Source organism: Rhinoderma darwinii, chromosome 3 (genome assembly GCF_050947455.1).
Source record: "Rhinoderma darwinii isolate aRhiDar2 chromosome 3, aRhiDar2.hap1, whole genome shotgun sequence".
Lineage (NCBI taxonomy): Eukaryota > Metazoa > Chordata > Amphibia > Anura > Rhinodermatidae > Rhinoderma > Rhinoderma darwinii.
In genome coordinates, this window is record NC_134689.1 from 302,322,358 (window position 1) to 302,329,227 (window position 6,870).

Below are 6,870 nucleotides of genomic sequence, written 5' to 3' on the forward strand. Positions count from 1 at the left end.
TACTACCTGTATGTGATGTTGTATACACACTGTTCTCATTTACTTTATTGTACTGCTCTATTGAAATATTATTTAAAAATGATTGCAAATAAACGACCCTACTAAGCAATCTACAGACTTCCCCTGGGTTTAGGCACAGTACCGCTCATTCCCTCCTGGTCCCCACTCCTTGTATACACTGAACCGCCTAGGGAAAGTGTCAGGGACTGCAAGGGTTAAATATAGGAGTGAACGTATTTTAAAAAATGCCCTTTTTTCCTTGAATTCGGTGGACGTTCCTTTTATTCAGATGGCTGAGGATCTCTTGCGTCAGGTTGCACAGCAGGTGGCATCGGAAGGGACTGCCTGGCTGGAATCCCTGCTGGTGAGTGGAAGAAGGGATATGGTGAATCCGGTCGTGGAACAGCCTGCAGCGGCTCCCCCAGGTAGGTCGCAGCGCGTAATTCGCCCCCCTGCCCGTTTGAGCCCAAGTCCCGTACAGGCCCATGGTAGTATAGCAGGTGCTGGGATCAGCGCAGGCCCTAAGCCTGTTTCATCCGACGGTTCGTCGGCGGATATAGTGCCACCCTCTCCCCCTCCCCTGCGTCGTGTTGGTGTCCCTCCCCACAGTGCTAGGAGGGCTTCTGTTAAGCCGGCTTCTGTCTGGTACAACCCATCTCAATTGGCAGCTGCGGAACGGGACGCGGCGCTCAACTTACCTGATAGTGGGGTGAGTATGGTAGGTCCAGGGGATTGGTCCGCCATGGTTGCCTACCACGAGGCATGTGCCCTGGAGCTGGGACTTGCTTCCTGCTCACGAGAGCAGACGGTGATGATGTCATCGCTCCCTGCTCTGTCCTCTGTTCAACCGGAAGTGGTTGGAGAGGGGGCAGAGGCGGGACTTCCGGTGCAGCGCAGGTCAGCCAGGAAGCAAGATGGCGGCGCCCATAGAAGACAGAAGGATTCTGACAAAAAGAAGCGAGCGGTGAGTGTTCAGCCCAGCCTTGGGGCCGGGGCTTCTGCTGCATCGGTTGCTTGTCCTAATGTCAGGTCCGTATATCAGGGAAGCTCCTTTCTCCCTGTCATTTCACACCGAATAACCACCTCTGTAAATTGAAAGCTGAAGGCATGCCTGGAAAGAAGTGAACGAGTCAGAAATGTTCGCTACACACTTTCCCTTCATCAGAAAAGAGGAGAACTGAACTTTATTCAGAACAAAGAAACAGACAGAGGAGACACATGCCCCTCCCTCGAGATGTGGGACTTGCTTAAGTCCCATTGGCTCCTCTGTTGTAAGTTTTCCTGTACATTCTTCTGCACACTCCTCTGTGCATTCCAGGGGGCGGTATCTTCCATAGGCATGTTATGCAGGCTCTTTGTGCTCCATGAATCCAATCTCTTTGTGTAATATACTGAATATATATATATATATGTAAGGATAATATTTTTCAAACAATATACATGGTAATGATCCCTGACAGTCCCCCCTAAAAATATTATTCTATCCCTGAGTCTTGCCTAGCAACCTACCACTGACCACTCGAACCAGGCGGGTAGGGGTTTTGGATTTCTTCAACAGCTTGAGACGAGCCACTCCTGATGAGTAACCCCCCTTTGTACCTGGACTTCCAAGGTGTCGGAGTGGTCCTAACTTTCCCTATTCTCCTCTGGATACAGGATGGTTGTCTTGATATAATCTACAAACCGCTGCTGGTTGTAATATATATATATAATTAATCCGGTCTACATTTTATTAATGGTAACAACTGTCGCACTGTCACTTACTGTCCTAATGGGACTTTTACCCCTGCAGATATAACAGGTCATGGGCAGCACAGTGACCTTCACCTCACACCTCCACATAAAACTCCTCAGATTGTAATTTGCAGCACCGTGGCATATTTACACACATTATAATTATAAACCTCAGACATTATAAACAATAGGGCCTCAACTAATAATCATAATGTTATCGCCCTCAGGTTTCGGGTGCCATCAGTTCATTGCCAGTCCTGTACACCATCGTCTTCTTCTTCTCCTGTCTTCTGCTCTTCACTGACTGTCACCCTCAGGGTAACCCACACAATTGTGGAGTCAGACTACGTTGGTGTCCAGTGGGGGAGTTATTATTACCCCCTCCTAGCCACTTACTTATCAAAACACTTGATCCGGCTGACAGATTCACTCAGGGCTTTGGTCTTTACTTTGATCTTTGCTGATGTCATCAGGACTTGGTTTGGTCCTTCTCATCTGTCCGACACCGTCTCCTTTAGTTTACGTCATCAGGCTGTACATAGCACCTCATGTTGTGACCCTGGGGTGAGATCCCACGTAGACGGATTAGTGGAGTTTTATTGTAACTACCACAAACCCTCCGTATCTGTCCTCTTCCTCCGGTAAGTTACTTGTCTGGGCGGCTGCTTAGAATTGTGACACTGCCATCAGTTCATGTTAAACGCGTTGTACTGGCTCAGGCTGCGCCTGCCGCATCTCAGTGATGGAGTTCATCGTGTTAAAAGTATTTTAGTTCATATTTACTGGCACTTGATGGGGACCCCCAACTCTTGTCAATTGTTAAAATAAATACTAATCTGGTGATAACATCATCCGCATACATTATAAACGTTGTTCTAAGTACATACAATAATGTCAGGCCCTTAAATGACATCAAACACCTTTATATAAGGAAAAACTTCTCTGTTACAATGGACAGGGCACCTAGAAGATGTGTAATTATTGGGTACATTTCATTTGCACTTGGTGATACCCTTTCAGCAGGATTTGTACCTTGATCTCAGCTGATTGCCTAGAACATCTCCACCTCACAGAAACATACACAGATTCCACATGTTTATCTGACAAGTGTCTTAAACCTATTTTTCTTACTCTAATCTGGTTCGTTCTACCTGGGAAGGCCTCTCAAGGTCGGTTCTCTTCGGGGAGGCGGGTATGATAAGGTTGGCACCGGTCTGCCAGGACTGCTCTGTAGGCAAATCAAACAGCTCTAACAGAATTTAGCAGCATCAGCTGTAAAGCCTGGGACATACCATTAGATCTTACCACGTCGATCCTTGCAGTCTTGGGGCATATGTGAGGTCATACACTATAAATGCAAGTGCCATCAAGAGTGCCTTGGGTGTTACCGGTTCATCTTCCCTTATCCGTCCACATTCTGTTAGAATCTGGTTCTCACGCCTTCCGCTCCCAGTTGGACTCTTCCTGTGAAAAACAAGCTTTTCATAGCCTAATCAGTAATTGATCTTAATCAGATAATTAACTTGAAGGAGAACATTAACAATGACAGATTTATTTTAAACGTTCACACTGGTCAGTAACTAAAACTTACAAACTGATTCTTCTTCTTTATATACATATCTATACATACACATATACACTGCACAGAATTCTCTGCTCTAAAATTTCCCTTTCACAACAAAAATAAACAAATAAAAATGTTTTCGAATGGGAATATTCCGCTTCTGTACCTTTTATCTGACGCATGACTCTAATAGTCCAATGCTAAGGCTGGTCTAGAACTTTACATAAAACTTCAGAATTTAATATTCCAACAACACTTCTTAAATACAGTTATTAAACAAACTAACTTTGGGACAACGTCTAGAGAACTGCTAACATCTTATTGTACAAACATCAGGTCTATACTTGGGATAACATTGTTCCCCTGTCACTTACACACAACGTCTGCAGTGGGGAAAATACAGGCCGGGCTTCAGGCCCCCCGAGAACAGGTCTACACACACGAGCACATTGTCATACACTTCTGCCTCGGGTAGCTGTATGTTCTGCAGTCGCTGGGACTGTTAATCTGGCTGGGCTGCACTATTCACAGGTACCTTTGTTGTTTTACCTATGTCATGCCGTGCGCACATCATGCCGGCTGCTAACACCTAGTGGTGGCATTATTGTATCCAGGGACAAGCCAATTTACTGACACCTGGCTGCACATATCCTTGTTGTCAGGTCTGTCTTCTCTCGCTCTCTCAATTGGCTTACCCGATGATCCAATAGAGTTCCTACTACCAATGGGCCCATAATTGTGGGCGATGCCAAAAGCATACCTAGAGTCAGTGTAAATGTCGGCCGTCTTACCTTCTGCCAGGTTACAAGCCTCAGCGAACACCTTCAGCTCCGCTCCTTGAGATGAACAAGAAGGTGAGAGTGGTTTCTGGGTAATTTACCTGGTGCCTCGTATCCTGTCTTGTACATACTGTATAATAAAATATCTCTTTATTACAAATTTACATTAGAAACCCATGTCACATATATATATTACATCTCAAAGGGGTGGCGTCTTCATCCTCTAAAATAAAACCAAATGTTATACACTTCTCCACACTCATCTGATAATCCAGAATACTTTGAGAATCTCACTTTTATCAGGTTCTGCAGATACTTGATTAATACAAAAACAAATAAAAATAAAACATTCCTAAAAACTTTACATCAAATTAACAATGTCCAGACAAGTTTTTTATTTTTTTCCTTCTCCCCAATCTAAATCTGTAAAGACTCATCTGTGAGTGACGTCACATCTGCCTCCTGTGTAACTTTGCTGGAGGGGGATGGTCTCTTACACATTTTAGATCTCCTGAAACCAAATTAATTAACTCAAAACAAACCAAAATTGTACCTGATCAGTTCCTTCACCATTCCCCCCTTTGTGGACTCTGCGAAAGTAATGTAGCAGAGTTCAAAACTACATCTCAACATAACACTAGTTTAACCCCCTGTAATGTACAACAGCCTGAAACAAAAATGACTTTTTCCTGACAAATACATTTGATCTTTACAATGATATAACTCATGAGTGAAATCAAAAACAAAACAATTGTAGTTAGTTATTCAATAAAAACAGAAAATATTATATCTGATAACATTAATTACTGCAAACCAATAAACTGTATATAAAAATAGGGAACGGTGGGGGCACATACATTTTCAAAACCCCGTGTCTCACAGTATCTGTAGTTTAATACATCTGAATTATCAAAACACATGAAATCTGATCACATCATAACACATAAATATCGTAACTTTTATAAACAACAGCGCATGCGCAAAGAGAAGAAATTTATTTATGTTTGTAGACATTACTGATATATATATCTAGCAGTGCATATTGTAATCCCTTTGTCCCATCAGCCCTGCAGACTGCACCCAGTCAGCCCCCCTCCTCCACCCAAACACAGCACACTACAGGGGGGAGGGAGGGGGGTCACACACTCACAGCTTCTCACAGCGTCTAGTCTCACAATCTTAACACTTTCAATGCCGGCAAAACAACATACGTATCTGCAATCATTCATCACACTATTGTATAGGAATTATCTACGTTCAAAACATCAACCACATAATTTGTAACAGTATCCAATCTGTCGGCCACCATCTCTATATTATGATGACGTGTTGTTTCATCAGTGAACTAGACAGGAACTTCTGTAAATAGAAAAAACACTACAAATGACAAAATTAACAAGGCGATTATTTCATACTGATTTGGTTGGGCCGGGCGTGGCCACATCAGGGGTGGGTGGTGGGGGGCAGCCTCTCCCATTGGAAACACAGTGCGCAGCTGTGGGGGGGGGTTTCCCACCAACAATGAGGACACACTCAACATGAGGTACGGAAGCCATTACCGGGCGTCGGCTGGTCCTGTTTTCTAATACATACGATACCTTTCTTATTCCTAACTTCCTCTTCTGCAAATCCCTCTAAAGCACTTAACATCAATTTCTTCATTTTACTCACATACTGCTTCCCTTCTCTTCGCTTCATTAAATCATATGCCTAACTGTCTATATTATACACGTAATTTATATAACAATTTTCGGTCAACGACTCCCAGGCCTCGCCGGAAATATTAAAATTCCTCAGTCTACAGCCTCCGGTCCGCCGAAATGTAATTTTTATTTAGACTCTCCGGCTTCGCTGGAAATATTAAAATTTCACAGTCTAGCTCTCCGGTCTCTTATATAATCTTATTTAGACTCTCCGGCTTCGCTGGAAATATTAAAATCCCAGTCGATAACTCTCCGGTCTCTTATATAATCTTATTTAGACTCTCCGGCTTCGCTGGAAATATTAAAATCCCAGTCGATAACTCTCCGGTCTCTTATATAATCTTTTATCTAGTCCCTAATTACCCAGAGGATGGTTAGCCGGGCGCGACTAAGGTCTCACAGGTTTTTTTACCCTCACAGCGGAAAATATCACCTCTGTCGCCTGAGATAATCCAGGAAATCAACAAAAGGGTTCTACAGATCGCCACAAGACTGTCCACTAACACAGATAAGACGAAGATTTATAAAATCAATTAGCTTACCGTGTTATTGCGGAGGTGATCAAATTCCTTCAGTGGGCAACTTTGAGTCCTCTGTTTCACCCTGTGATTGTCGGTTGTCCGGATTTTGATATTTCCTCGAGTGAGGTCCTGTTCGGGCGCCAAATGTCAGGTCCGTATATCAGGGAAGCTCCTTTCTCCCTGTCATTTCACACCGAATAAGCACCTCTGTAAATTGAAAGCTGAGGGCATGCCTGGAAAGAAGTGAACGAATCAGAAATGTTCGCTACACACTTTCCCTTCATCAGAAAAGAGGAGAACTGAACTTTATTCAGAACAAAGAAACAGACAGAGGAGACACATGCCCCTCCCTCGAGATGTGGGACTTGCTTAAGTCCCATTGGCTCCTCTGTTGTAAGTTTTCCTGTACATTCTTCTGCACACTCCTCTTTGCATTCCAGGGGGCGGTGTCTTCCATAGGCGTGTTATGCAGGCTCTTTGTGCTCCATGAATCCAATCTCTTTGTGTAATATACTGAAAATATATATATATATATATATATATATGTAAGGATAATATTTTTCAAACAA